Here is a 15,477-nt window from a genome sequence, read left to right on the forward strand (position 1 = left end):
CTTCAGGTTACACAGGCCTTAGACCTTTCTTCAGGTTACACAGACCGTACACCTTTCTATGAGGTTACACAGGCTGTACACCTTTCCTTCAGGTTACACAGGTTGTAGACCTTTCTAACAGGTTACACAGGTTATAGACCTTTCCTTCAGGTTACACAGGTTGTAGACCTTTATAACAGGTTACACAGGTTGTACACCTTTCCTTCAGGTTACACAGGCTGTAGACATTTCTATGAGGTTACACAGGCTGTACACCTTTCCTTCAGGTTACACTGGTTGTAGACCTTTCTAACAGGTTACACAGGTTATAGACCTTTCCTTCAGGTTACACAGGTTGTAGACCTTTATAACAGGTTACACAGACCGTACACCTTTCTATGAGGTTACACAGGCTGTACACCTTTTCTTCAGGTTACACAGGTTGTAGACCTTTCTAACAGGTTACACAGGCCTTAGACCTTTCCATCAGATTACACAGACCGTACACCTTTCCTTCAGGTTACACGGACCGTACACCTTTCTTTCAGGTTACACGGACCGTACACCTTTCCTTCAGGTTACACAGGCCTTAGACCTTTCTATGAGGTTACACAGGCTGTACACCTTTCCTTCAGGTTACACAGGTTGTAGACCTTTCTAACAGGTTACACAGGTTATAGACCTTTCCTTCAGGTTACACAGGTTGTAGACCTTTATAACAGGTTGCACAGGTTGTACACCTTTCCTTCAGGTTACACAGGCTGTAGACATTTCTATGAGGTTACACAGGCTGTACACCTTTCCTTCAGGTTACACAGGCTATAGACATTTCTATGAGGTTACACAGGCTGTACACCTTTCCTTCAGGTTACACAGGATGTAGACCTTTCTAACAGGTTACACAGGCCTTAGACCTTTCCATCAGATTACACAGACCGTACACCTTTCCTTCAGGTTACACGGACCGTACACCTTTCTTTCAGGTTACACGGACCGTACACCTTTCCTTCAGGTTACACAGGCCTTAGACCTTTCTATGAGGTTACACAGGCTGTACACCTTTCCTTCAGGTTACACAGGTTGTAGACCTTTCTAACAGGTTACACAGGTTATAGACCTTTCCTTCAGGTTACACAGGTTGTAGACCTTTATAACAGGTTGCACAGGTTGTACACCTTTCCTTCAGGTTACACAGGCTGTAGACATTTCTATGAGGTTACACAGGCTGTACACCTTTCCTTCAGGTTACACAGGCTATAGACATTTCTATGAGGTTACACAGGCTGTACACCTTTCCTTCAGGTTACACAGGATGTAGACCTTTCTAACAGGTTACACAGGTTATAGACCTTTCCTTCAGGTTACACAGATTGTAGACCTTTATAACAGGTTACACAGCCTGTACACCTTTCCATCAGGTTACACAGGCCGTAGACCTTTCTAACAGGTTACACAGGCCTTAGACGTTTCCATCAGGTTACACAGACCGTACACCTTTCCTTCAGGTTACACAGGCCTTAGACCTTTCCTTCTGGTTACACAGACCGTACACCTTTCTATGAGGTTACACAGGCTGTACACCTTTTCTTCAGGTTACACAGGTTGTAGACCTTTCTAACAGGTTACACAGGCCTTAGACCTTTCCATCAGATTACACAGACCGTACACCTTTCCTTCAGGTTACACGGACCGTACACCTTTCCTTCAGGTCACACAGGCTGTAGACCTTTCTAACAGGTTACACAGACCGTACACCTTTCTATGAAAGTTACACAGGCTGCACACCTTTCCTCCAGGTTACACAGGTTGTAGACCTTTCTAACAGGTTACACAGGCCTTAGACCTTTCTATGAGGTTACACGGACCGTACACCTTTCCTTCAGGTTACACAGGCTGTAGACCTTTCTAACAGGTTACACAGACCGTACACCTTTCTATGAAAGTTACACAGGCTGTACACATTTCATTCAGGTTACACAGGTTGTAGACCTTTTTAACAGGTTACACAGGCCTTAGACCTTTCCATCAGGTTACACAGACTGTAATGTAGACCTTTCCATCATGTTACACATATTTCCCAGAAGACCAAAGTGTTCTCCTTGGTTTCACAGATCTCATAGCTTCCAGTCAGCAAGTTCTTAGACAGTAAGCTTTAATTTGTGCCGGTGATTCAGGTGAAGGTGGGTACCAGCAGCAGTACTAATTTTTGAGTCTGGACGTATTTATCATCATCAGACATTGTCCATGAGCAAGAGAAAAAGAAGGGCACACAAGAGCCCGGATGAAGGGAGTGAGTTTGTGTCATCGGTGGCACATCAGGGCGCGCCTTACTTTTTCGCAGAAGAACCTGCATTCCGTGTGATCTTCGGCAGACCTTTCTCGCTGTGCGCTGCTGCGGATTTTGCTTCCTCGGTACTGGCTCCGCCCTGGGCCCGTCCCTTGTCATTTAAAGCTCTGTAAACATGATTTGATTAGATTTCGCTGAAGCCCGAGGGAAACCATGACATTGTCTGGCCAGATCCCATCACTCGGAGCTGCGGGGGCTTCAACCTGTGTGTGTATTTTGGGGGTGCGAGGGAGGGTGTTGAGATAGCGGGCTGAGTTTGGAACAATGGTCTATTGAACAGATTAGAAAATGGACGGCCCCCGAAACCGGACGCTCCCACCTCCCGGGTGAATCTAACTTTACTCAGCTCAGTCATGAGTGCGGTGAGTAAATGTTTACGAGAGCTCATTTTACAGCGCCGAGGACCCCTCAACTAAGGCCCCGCCCCTTTCTCCATGGATTCCGTGTTTTCTATTTTGGATATATGGAACCGCTTCAGCGGATTAATTTAGATATTTTACTCCAGAAATTACTGTCCCACTTCCCATGAGTGCGTTGATTTAGGCTCATAAAAAGGCATTCAATATTTTGGGATGATAAGTGTAAAGTCAGTTATGCAGCGCACCTAAAAGGTCAGTAGGGCGGGGCAGAGCCAGCCGTGTTTCAGGGTCTGCTCGGCTTGCAAAGGCCCGAGATTGACAAACAGTGGGGGGCCTAGCAGCTTCGAGTCTCGGCGTCCGCTCAACATCCTATGATTCTGGACAAATCACTTAGGGGCATATTATCAAGCACGGCGTTACAATTATCGCCGCTTTAGCGGCAGAAAACTGCCGCTAAAGCGGCGATAATGGGCTTGATAATATGCCTGTGAGAATTCCCATAGAAGCCCATGTTCTGGTGTGAACCTGGGCTTCTATTGGAATTCTCTGCGGCATATTATCAAGCCCATTATCGCCGCTTTAGCGGCAGTTTTCTACGCTAAAGCGGCGATAATTGTAACGCCGTGCTTGATAATATGCCCCCTAATATTTCTCTGTCTCTATTAAAAACGGATGGATGTGGCCTTCAGGTCGAGTTCGCACTATATTGACCTGCGAAAAATAAATCAAATATTTTTGGGGGGGTTAGACTTATGTTAATGGATATTTGTGTTTAGCTGAATTTGGCAACTACCTGGTCTCTGTGGGAAGAATTTTTATTTTTTTATTTTGCAGATTTATATAGCGCGCGGCCTCGACCTGAAGGTATTGGAGCGCTTTACACGAGCACCAGTTACATTACACAACGACACATTCACTTTTTGTAGGCGCGGGGAGATTAGGTGATCTGCCCAGAATCACAGGATGTTGAGCCGTTGACATTGACTTTTGGTTATGATTGACCAAGGTGGCACGCCAATCAAAGTCTGTAAGGGTTCATTAACAGATTTATCCATCAGGGGGTCGCCCAAGAAGCCATGATGGAGTGAGCTCAAAAGCAAGGCAAACATTGATAGAGTTCTGCTCACAGACTTCCAATGAAGACTACATGACTTTGGAAGACTCAGGTGTCTGAGATCACGAGAAAGGAAGAAAGTGACCTTCAGATATTTACAAAAAGGTAAACTTATTTGGCTGAACCAGCTGGGCATCATTTCTCGTCTCAGATACCAAGATGTGAAAAAGATGCTCTGAACATCATGGATCATAATTCATTTAAGCATGGTTAATGCAAGCAGGGAGAGATTGCTGCCGCGGTTACAGCTGCGCTAAGGCAATAACTCGCATTTCACCGTTCCTCCCGCTTGTGCTATTGGTGTAGATTGAGACACGTCCATGATCATTAAAAGGTGTCCCTCTAGCTTCATATCAGACTCAGCAAGCCTAAAGACCCATAAATCAGATTTCCAATCCAGTTCATCATAATGAGCCAGCATCTTCAGAGGGTACGATGGCGGTACCCTGCCTCTAATAAGACTGTTCATGGAGGCAAAAATGTATATCAGCATAAGGACGACAAAGCCAATCAACACATGTTCAAGACTCGCCAATCTGCAACCCTTAAACAAATTTAGGCCAATAACGAACACTTCCTCCATCAAATCTCATCCAATTATCTGCCATGTGTTTGATCGAACGTTTTGTATGAAAGGGCAATATTCTGCACCCACAGTTGTGCAAACAACACCTTTGGCAGCCAAGATACAAAATTGCAGTTCTTTGGCACTCCAGCTGGGCACTGCTCCCCTGCAGCCAGGAGCTGGAAACAGACCCAGCATGCATAGAAGATGAGGTTCTGCTTATATTGCCGCAGGAAATAGAGTGAGCATGGGTTTTTTAAGTGGGCAGTAGGCTTGGTGCTGTTGGCGTCTTCACGCGTGCCATTTGGCCCTTCCAAATAAAGCCACACAACAAGTGAACGAAATAAGCAATGGCAAAGCCAATCGGTCTCGGCAATGCAAAAGCTATTGACTTTGTCAATGTGTTTCAGCATGGCATGGGCAGCCGGTAAGTGTTCCCCAGGCAGATGCAGCCCCCAAGCACCCGCCGCTGATGCACGGCTGGTCCTTTGTGTAACCACGGGCATACATGAACAAGGTTTCCCAAATTAAATCTAACATTTGATAGAGAGCAAAATACAATATGAAATGTGTCAATTTCCTTTACTGAGTGCTGGCAAAATTACCTAGTAAAAGCATGATACTTATTTTGTTCTCCTCTCTAGAACAGAAGGTACTGTCTGCCTTAGTGCAACTTATGCTACTCAAAGGCGGGGCGCCTGCTGTTGAAAATACCTTTGTGTATTTTATCTTGCAATAAGCCTTTTACTGATCATTTGCTTTTAACTTGTAACTCTGCAACATAGTAAAGAATGTGCTTGCTTATGTACGGTGCACTGTAAAGTAAACCGCAAAATGCTTACTCTACAGATGCACTATAGCGCCTAGGAGTGCCGTTGGTGGCATGAGGTGCACTACAGTGGCCATCCAGTGAAATTAAACAGGACCTTCCCGTACCCTGTTTAATTAGTAACTAGTGAGCCTGTTATAACGTGTCACTGTTTTTATGTCAGGCCTGGGCAGCTCGTGCGCCGTTCCCTGCTGTATTGGAGTATGTACTTGAAGCCCCGCCACTCTCTGGCCATATTTATCATTGGCTTAATCATAACAAAGGCCCCATCAGAGAAAGACTGTAATTCTTTGTATTCTTGTCAACACTAGGTCACTTATTAAAAACGCATTAGTATTTCACGACCTCTTGGAGGAGCACGCTAGTGACATAGCCTTCGTCACAGAAGCCTGGGCTGACTCCTCCTCCGAACCAGATCTCCTAGGGGCCTTTCCTGAAGGTTTTAAAATTCACAGGATAGACAGAGTCGGGAAAAAGGAAGGAGGCATAGCACTCATAGCCAGAACTGGTTTCATTACACAGTTCAATCCAGTTTCAGATTTCACAGAGGCTGAATAGTCTGAGAAGACCCCGTCCAGACAGAGGCTGAGGCAACTGCTTTTCAAATTAGACTGGATCATCAAAACACATTTAAGGGCATACTGATCTACCATCCACCCACAACTGAGGCCAATTTTCTAAAGCCCGTAGGCCAGCTCCTCGAGCTCAAGGCAAAACAATCCAATTTCACAATCTTAGGTGACTTAAACTTTCACCTTGAAAACACCACTGACATAGACACTGAAGTCCTGGTAGACCATATGGCAAGTACAGGACTCAGTCAGCTGGTCACTGAGGCCACACACTCAGCTGGGCACTGCCTGGACGGGGTCTTCTCAGACTATTCAAACCTGCTATTTAATAGAGCCCTGCCACTTATCTGCTCAGACCACAAGACAATAATGCTTGAATTTGCCTTGCCACCCAAACAGCCCTCTAAGGTATCCAAGAAAGTACTTAGCTCTCGACCCTGGCATAAGGTCAAGGGAGAAGAGCTAGGTAAGATACTTCTAAGCTCTAGTCAGCCCATCCCTTCGGACCTGGATGAGGCTGTGAGGAACTATCACCCCTGGATTGACCTCGCTGGGCAAAAACTGGCTCTCCAGACTGTGCGGCGTTCAGACAGGCATTCCCCTTCCGAACCTTGGTTCAATGAATCTCTGAAGGCACAAAAATTAAATTGTAGAAAACTTGAAAGGAAACGGAAGCTAGCAAAGAATGCCCATACCAAATCAGACTGCAGACTGGCCATCTAAACTTATAAAAAGTCTATTTTGAAGGCCAAATCAGACTTCATTAAAAAAAACATAGAAGCAGCTAACGGCTGCCCTAAAAGGCTCGTCACTATGGTACAAAAAACTCTCTAAGCTTCCATAAACACTAATCCAGGAAAGTAGTCAGCAATTTTGTAATAAGTTAGCAGATGCTTTTCAACTCAAAGTCAAATTAGTCTTCAATGCTTTTCTGACCCAACCTAATCCTGCTGCACCTACTGGAAAGAACTCGAGCGCCAGCCCAAACCCTCACGCTAAAACAGAGAGCTGTTCAACCACCACACTTCCTATTTTCCCACCTATCACACTTGACCGAACTGCTCAACTAATCTCTTTAATCAAGTCTGGTTCCCCCTTTGACCCATGCCCACCTAACATTTTGCATATGGTCCCTGCAACAATTGCATCTGCCCTTTGGCCCATTTTTAACTACATAATTACCACCGGGTATTTTCCTACTGATTGGAAAAAAGCCTCCACCCTACCACTCCTGAAGAAACCGAACTTGGATCCGGATGACACCTCCAAATATAGACCCATTTCCAGACTACCTTTCCCAGCTAAGGTCATCGAGAGATTTTTAAATGAGGATCTGTCCTCTTTCCTCATGGAAGGTGACATCCTTGACCACTCTCAATATGGCTTCCGGGCCCATTAAAGCACCGAGCTAGCACTCACCACGGCCATAGAGGAACTCAGGCAAACCCTTGACAGAAGGGGGAGTGCTGCTCTTATCCTTTTAGATCTCTCGCCAGCATTTGACACGGTCAACCCTAAAGTGCTGATTGAGCGTCTGGCCTCAGTAGGAATCAGGGATAAAGCACTCCTCAGATCTTTTCTATCCAGTAGGACACAATCAGTGGTACATGACGCATTCGTCTCCCCGGACTTTTCACTTCCCTGTGGAGTCCCACAGGCCTCATCATTAAGCCCCACTCTTTTTAACTAATACATCACCCCTCTGGCCAAGCTGATAAGAAGCTTCGGCTTCACGCTGGTGTGAGATGCTGATGACACTCAGATCATTGTGTCCATCAACAGTCCAGCCACGGATACTGCATCTTGTTTTCAAGACTGCATGAGCCATATAGGGAAATGGATGCAGGCTAATTGTCTGAAACTTAACACATCCAAAACGGAAGTCATGCTATTTGGCATTTCACCAATCATCTGGTCAAATAGCTGGTGGCCATCCGACATGGGCCCTCCCCCAATACCAGCCAGTAAGGTAAAAAAAACCTTGGAGTCCTCTTTGACTCTAGACTTTCCTTTGAACCTCAGATAAACGGCACTACATCAGACAGTTTCTTCTTCCTCAAAATTCTAACAAAAAGTACTTCCTTTCATTCCTTTTGCACTACGGAAAACAGTGGTCACAGCTTTAATTGGGTCTAGGCTGAACTACTGCAACGCTCTTCTCACCAGCGCAAGCAAGCGCAATATACACAAACTCCAGATGGCACAGAAGGCTGCCGCTAGAGTCCTGCTTGGGCTCACTCGCTTCGACTCGGCTTCCAAGGCCCTTGCCGAGCTCCACTGGCTGCCTATCAGAAAACGCATCCAGTTCACAGCTCTCTGCATCGCATTCACAGCTACACGTGGCAAAGGTCCTTGGCAACTGGTGCAACTCTTTAAGCCTTACATTCCGGCCAGACCACAAGGATCATCAAACAGTGGCAACCTGTCCATTCTCAGGGTACATAAAGTAAAATGGGGAGGTAAAAGTTTTGCCCACTCCACCGCCAAACTTTAGAACTACTTGCCTTCTCCTCCTAAAGAAGAACCCAATTTGTTGCACTTCAGGGAGCACTTGAAAACCTGGCTCTATCAACCTATAAGGTAATCTGACCCCTCTGCCGTCCTCTCCTCCTGCCTAACTAGCGCCTAGATACTTTCGGGCCAGTGTAGCTCTTTATAAATTCTTAATTTCATTCCATTGCCCTTCGTAAAAGTTTGCTTCTGATTCTTTATGAGCAGGGCTGGACTGGCCGTAGCGGGCAGCGGGCATTCCCCTGGGGCCGGTTTTGTTACAGGGCTGTTTTTGCAGCATAGCTGCAATAACGGCCGCTGTAACGAAATCGGCCGAAACCGGCCCTGGCAAAAAGCTCGGATGCACCCCGAACCCCCGAGGGGGCTGGCCGAGCACTTTGCCAGGGCCGGTTTTGGTTCCCAGTCCGGCTCGGATTATGAGGCTTGTTAGTCCTTTCTTAGTACCGCCTTGTCTTCATTTGTATCCTCCCATGAGTAATGGCCCTTTTACTTCGGTTGTTACATGGTACGTCTTCTTTAGTCTGTAAGTACTATTTACTTTAATGAGTTTCTCTTACTGCAGGAGGAGTCTCTCATGCGCAGTTGTGACCACCAGCTTGTTTATTTAACTCATAGCAAATAGGGAGATCTTCAGGGGACATGGGAGACAGAAGGGGGCAACACAGGGATGCCTTTAAGCATTTGAAATGCAATAGGTCTCGTATTTGCGAGAGTTGAAGCTATTGGCACTGTAAATGAAAATGCCTTTGATTTATGTTTTAAAAAGCAAAACATAAATGAAAGGCATTGTCATTTACAACGTAAATAGCTCAATCTCATGTAAATGATAGACCTATTGCATTGCAGATGCTTGTTTGTAACTATCTCAGGGGTGGGAAGGTGGTTGAGAATGAGTGAGTGAAGGGAAGTTGAAACCATGCAAGGCAATGGAGTCCATAGAGGGGATTGCTGCTGTACTGTGCGCTGTATTGTAAACCACACAATGCTTACTATACAGATGCACTCCAGCGCCTAGGAGTGCAGCTGTTGTGTGTGACACTTTACAATGACCATCCAGTGAATTGAAATAAGCCCTTCCCACAGCCTGTTTTATTAGTAACCAGCGAGCTCATTCTTGCGTGTTCCTGTTTTTTAGACCTATTTTAGGGGTGGGGAGGGAAGTAAGAATGAGTGAGTGAATAGCAGCTGAAACTGAGCGGTCACGTGACCTTGTTAGGGCTCACCCTTTTACTTACAGGCCCTGTGTACCCCTGGCACCATATACTAAGGGCTTATAAGTAAGTAAAGTTATATCAGTAGGGTATACGCCAATCAAACATGTACTTTTAAGGGTCAGAACACTGGCACTGAGGTCTGGTTAGCTTCAGTGGGAGGCCTCAGGGCCCTCTCAGAGTCAAAAAACCACCAGCATCAGTCCATAACTTTGGGGGCGATCATGCAAAAAGAGGCATTTTCCTACACCACACATTTGTAAAAAAAACTGGTTGAAGGATTGAGTCAATGATGTGGTTGCTTTTGTTTATATGCTACATATACCAATGCAGGGGACTATTGTACGCTGGCCCAAGTGTACCAATTTCTAATAAAAAGTTTGAAACAGTGTCTTTGTTTTATACAGAGCGATATAAGATACAAGTCTATGAATGTGAAAGGGAACCACACAAAATCCCTGTCTCCTATTTAGAAATAATCTGCCAGCCAATAGCAGGAATGGGACCCCATTGTATCTGTTTAATAGGCCTTTCACCCTCTTCTGCCTACACAGGCTTTGCCCCATCTTTTGGTGTGTATGCCTGTCACAAAGCACATGAATGGCAATATTGTTGGGCAACAGAAGGGAAGAGGGGAGCAAACCTGTGATACAGATTATAACATCTCTCTTGGCATAGGCATTACCATGGTACAGTCGGGCAAAGTTTGGGAGCAGCACTTATGGTGCAACCACACTTCATAGCTTACCCCTTCACACTCCATCCTGGTCCTTTTTAGAGCCCTGCTTGAACCAAGTACTCTTTTCAATATTGGGGCACATTCTAGTAATGTACAAGATCTTCCCAAAGAGGCATGAGAGAGGAGCGGCTCCTTCATTGGGTCATTGGGGCTCTGCCCCTTCTAAATTTGGAGCCCAAAGTAACTATTTCCAATCTGTCATCATGCAGATTAAACATGGCATTTTAAAAAACACTATTGTCACTGCCTAACCTTTGATCGTGCGCTGAGAGGCCAGGCTGCGAGGCACTGTTGGGCAACACACACTCAAGGGGGTATGTACGCCATCCTAGAATGATGCCATGCCATGGGGCTTATCTTTGAACATACTAAATCTTCCAAGGGGTGAATTCAGGTTGAGTGAATAGATAGGCGCTCACTATATGTTGTGTCTGTATGTATATTCCTGTATAGTGTTCCGGGGCTCTAAGGCGAGAGGTAATCTCCCTAAATCCTCCAAGATGGATTCCCAATGTGAAACCTGAATATATTTAGCCAAAGACCTGAGCACACAATCATATGCAAGAATTACAATCTCATCAATTATTTCAAAGCATTCATGGTTAATCTTGGTTGGCTTTATGTTCTTTCTTCATTTAGCCTCCCTTTGAGCAGCCGATGCCACCAAGTAAGCAGACATGATGCAGCCCCAGACGTTTGCCCCTGCCTAGCCCAGTCTGAGGCCGGGTCCATGGCAGTCTGGTTTGGTAGATCCAACTCTTCCACACTTATCCCAGGGACTGCTTGCCATGACCCTGCTGTGCCAGCCAGGAGGTCTCCAGGCCTGCCTTTATCATGGGCAGTCTGACATTCTGGTGTGGCAAATGCAGTGGCACAGACATGAATCTACAGGAACAAGCTGGCCAGCTCTGCAGCAGGGCTCAGTGCTCAATTCCAAGCTTTGTGGAGAATGAAAGGCGCGCGGCAGTGCACATAAAAGGGAAACTCGTTTGCATCCAGACAATCCCAGAGGGCTGCTAAATGGCACGAGTGGATTGACAATGGAAGTGTCTGTCTGTTCTCTTATCCAGGGCATACCGCAGGCTCTGTTCTCTGATTCAGGGCATACCACAGACGAATGTTCAAGGGAAGGGGGTGCTTGTTCTTTTCATGCTGCATAAGACAAGCGTGGAAAAGAGAAGACGTGCACCTTATCCCTTCAATAATGCTCTTCAGCAGCTGCACTAGCGCTGTCTCTCTAATTGCTTATGTTTAATTTCTCGCCAAGTTAAATGTTTGCTGCTCCAAAATCATTTTTCATAACTCGTTTTGGGGAATTACAATATAACACACCGCTTCCAAAAAGAGATAAATCACCAGCAAAGCAAGAAACTGCAAACAAATTATGTGCTGAAGAAATGTCCAGGGGACTGAGAGATCCTGGACTGTTACAGGGTGTAAGTGGATTACTTGGAGAGATGGTCGGTCTCTTCCGGGCCTCTCTCTCCCCCCTGTCACTGCAAAGTCTCTCCTTGACATTCCAGTCTCCCTTTGCCTTCCCTCATGGTTTTCCCCTCTCTTATCCCAGGGCCTCCCCTCTCTGTTTGTTTCATTCTTTCCCCCTCTTTTCTCCTATCTACACCTTTTTTTTCCAATAATACTCCCGGACCTGTTTTTTCGCTTCTTGTTTTATTGGCTACTGTCTCTGTGGAGTTGGAGTAATTTTTACTAGGATTACATGGTGTGGTGACTCAGCATCCCACCCAACATGGTTGCGATATAGTGCACGAGAAAGGGCTCACTCCTGCGCGTATGTATGTTTTAGGTAAATTGGAACGAGTTCAGAAAAGAATGGTAAAATTACTGTTTCTCCCTTTGGGCAATCCACAACATTTTCAGGCAGCCAATCTTCTTCAGCTAAAAGTAAGTTGCTTTCAAAAGAGACCTTTAATTTTTCTGGGTTGGTCCCCCCTCCATTTGGAGTGTTATCTCATGTAACCTATGTGGGACACTCAACATTCAACTCCGCTGTCACCAGAAATTCAATCAGGTTCTGGCGAGCTGTTGTTACTTCTGCTGCACTGTCTAGCATCGCAAGAGCCCATTCCCCGTTCAGAAGTTGAGTCCTCAGAATTCTGGGCATGTCAAACTTTAAGACCTGCTACTTCCTTCTTTTTAAATTGAGATTTTGATTTTGGCTTCTCTTTTTTCTTGGAAGTATAATCTGAAGTGCATGGCATGTCTCTGAACTCTGTACGCTCTTCTTGTCTGTGGTCTGACTGTCCTTCCCTCAGAGTTTCTTTGTGAACCCTGAAAGGAACAAGAGGAACGTGTATCAGTATCTTGATCCCTGTCAGGTTTTTTAATGTTATCTCTATTCCTAAGACTGTATCTCGTTTTGGAGGGCTCCTGGTGAGGAAACCTACTACTGGATTGAGATATTTTCTTTTGTTTTTTATTGTTATCCCATTTCTTCTTGGAAGAATCAGGTGCTTGCCTGGTGTTATCCTGTTCAGGACCACCCGGCAGTTGAGGTTTTGTTGCTCTAGGGCCCAAACTATCTCTACCTAATTCTGCATAGTTGTCTTCAATACTTTTAGGTAATTCACATTCCTGTTGTAAAGGAGTGAAATCCCTCTGGTGTTGACGTATTGCCACTGCTGCTGTCTTCCCTTTTATATTTGCTAATATTATAGCTGATACCTGGGCAAAATTACCTAATAATTTCACCCCTAAGTTCAGAGCAGGTTCTGCTCCACAGTCAGATTGTATTTGTCTTAAAATGTCTGGTATTACTGCTAATGAAGGGATACCATGAGTTCTGGTATATATGGCAGCGAAAACTGTACCCCAAGACGTACAATCCTCTATCTGGCGAGCAATCCCCATTGGAAAGCAGATTGTTAGCATTCTGTGTTTTTTCTTGAGGGCTTGTGTGTGGAAATACTGCAATTAGCTGTGTTATTTTTTGGGTTATCCAGAATGGCATTTGCTCAGGTTTAGTGAGCATTTTTCCCAAACCTGCGTGTAGCGTTTGTGGTGTAAGTTTAGTTGTAGATCCCTGAATTTGTCCTGCTTGTGTAGCTCTTGTTGGCTGAAGTGTGAGTGTTCTCTTCACAAACTGTCAGGTTTCTGTACAGTTTTATTATTTCTTTATGAAGTGTATGTAAGTCTGCTACTGGCATTGAGTCCATGTCTGGATGTGGCGTGTTGGCTTCTAGGACCGTCCAAGTGGCTCCATCTCTTCCGAGTGGACCCAGTCTTACTTTGTCTTTTGTGTGGGGGAGGGCACCTTTAAACCAGTTTATTTGCTCCTGGTAGTAGAGCGGAACTTCAATGTCCTCATATGGACAGTATTCCTCTGGTGTTTCATCTTCAGTGTAAGAATGAAATGTATTTTAATGTGCATCTGCTTGTTGGAATTTAACCCATGAATAGAATACCTCTGTTCTATATGACTTGTGAGCCTCAATCACAAAGGTTACTGTCCCACCCTTAGCTGTGACTCTGTAGACTGTTAGTTTTTGAGTAAGGGCAGTTCTAACATTTCCTGAAATGTTGATTTCTCCTTCCTCCCTCACTACAGCACGTTGTGCTCTCACAGTGGCGTCCTCGTCAGCCATTGTTAACAAAGGTTTCTCAAGGAAGAGTTTCAAGGAAACTGGGATAAGGTTTTATGCTCAATAGAAACAATTTGTCCTTCAAGCTTGATAAACCTACAGCCAATACGTAGGATATGCATACTCATCTGTGACGGATAGTTCCCTTCCCACTCCAGACGTCTCTGAAAAAATGGGGTCTTTGGGAATAGCATGACTGAACTACTTAGATTTGCTGTAAAATAAGTACCAAACCAACTTTGCAGCGCCATGTCGTGTAGTTCCTATAAACCTATATAGGATCTGCGCGTTTAGACCACATACACTATAGGATTGGTGTCAGATTGATTCTATCCACTCCTACCGAGTATGTTAGCCGTATGCCAGCTAGCTCACAGTGCCCCTAGAAACTCCTCTTACCGAGGAGAGAATAGTTCTTGGCAACTATCGAACATGACCACCCTGATCCCTCAGGATCATGGAAACAGTGAACTACTTTTCGCTCAGTCACTCGTGCTAACTTCGTCTCAGAGAGATACACAGAAAAACAGTAGTGACGTTTTTAGAAAGCATTATTGAACCAGCTTCATTCTAGTGTAAAATAGGTGTGCTGAAACAAACACTAGACAGTAACAGATATACATGATTAATAGAACTAACAGAGTAAAAGGATGGTAGATCTCTACCATTGTGCTAAAACAATGAATACAGGCAAGTATATAAAATACATGACAGTAATAAATGCGTACTCCTACAATGTGACCCTAACTAGACGTACCTAAGTGTACCTAGCATGTATGTAGGTGTAAAAGCCAGGAATCCCTCCAGGATAAAGTAAACCCCATTACCTGAATGGAGAGACTATGGGATCCCGTCTTGGTCTCGGGATGGACACCCCACAAGGCGTGTCAGACCACTGCGAGTTGGAGTGTCTGCGTGCAGGAACCTCAGTGTCTCGCGTCAGTGTATCGGCATGGAAGTCCTTTTCTCCTTTGACTACCTCAGCAAGATATGGTGTATATATACCCAAAGTGATACCCTCAGGGATTCTACCTTGCTGTGTCATGTTGGACTTAGGATGATGGAAAGACCAAGGGGCATATTATCAAGCACGGCGTTAAAATTATCGCCGCTTTAGCGGCAGAAAACTGCCGCTAAAGCGGCAATAATGGGCTTGATAATATGCCGCAGAGAATTCCCATTGAAGCCCATATTGACACCAGAACATGGGCTTCTATGGGAATTCTCGAGGGCATATTATCAAGCCCATTATCGCCGCTTTAGCGGCAGTTTTCTGCCGCTAAAGAGGCAATAATTTTAACGCAGTTGCTTGATAATATGCCCCATAGTTATTAGGCAGGAGAAGGTAGTCCTGCTGAGTTTCCAAGAATCCTCATGCATAATGGATGAGGCTAGTTTTCAGGGAAAACCCCACGTCCTGTATGCAGTACCATAACTAGGTAAAAGGTCAGTCCCAAGAACCGTTATGTGATGTAATGGTAGGGGAGAATATAGGTGAAAGGTGAAGTTGCTACCTGAACCTATATTGGGGTACCTATCTGAAAAATAACACCATCTTTACTCTCTTACCCTTAGGCACTCTCACTACTTGGTACTTAGTTCTCCCCTCTTATTACACCACAGTATCTTCTTTATTCATCCGCCTTTCACTT

Source organism: Triturus cristatus, chromosome 7, assembly GCF_964204655.1.
Source record: "Triturus cristatus chromosome 7, aTriCri1.1, whole genome shotgun sequence".
In the NCBI taxonomy this organism is placed as follows: domain Eukaryota; kingdom Metazoa; phylum Chordata; class Amphibia; order Caudata; family Salamandridae; genus Triturus; species Triturus cristatus.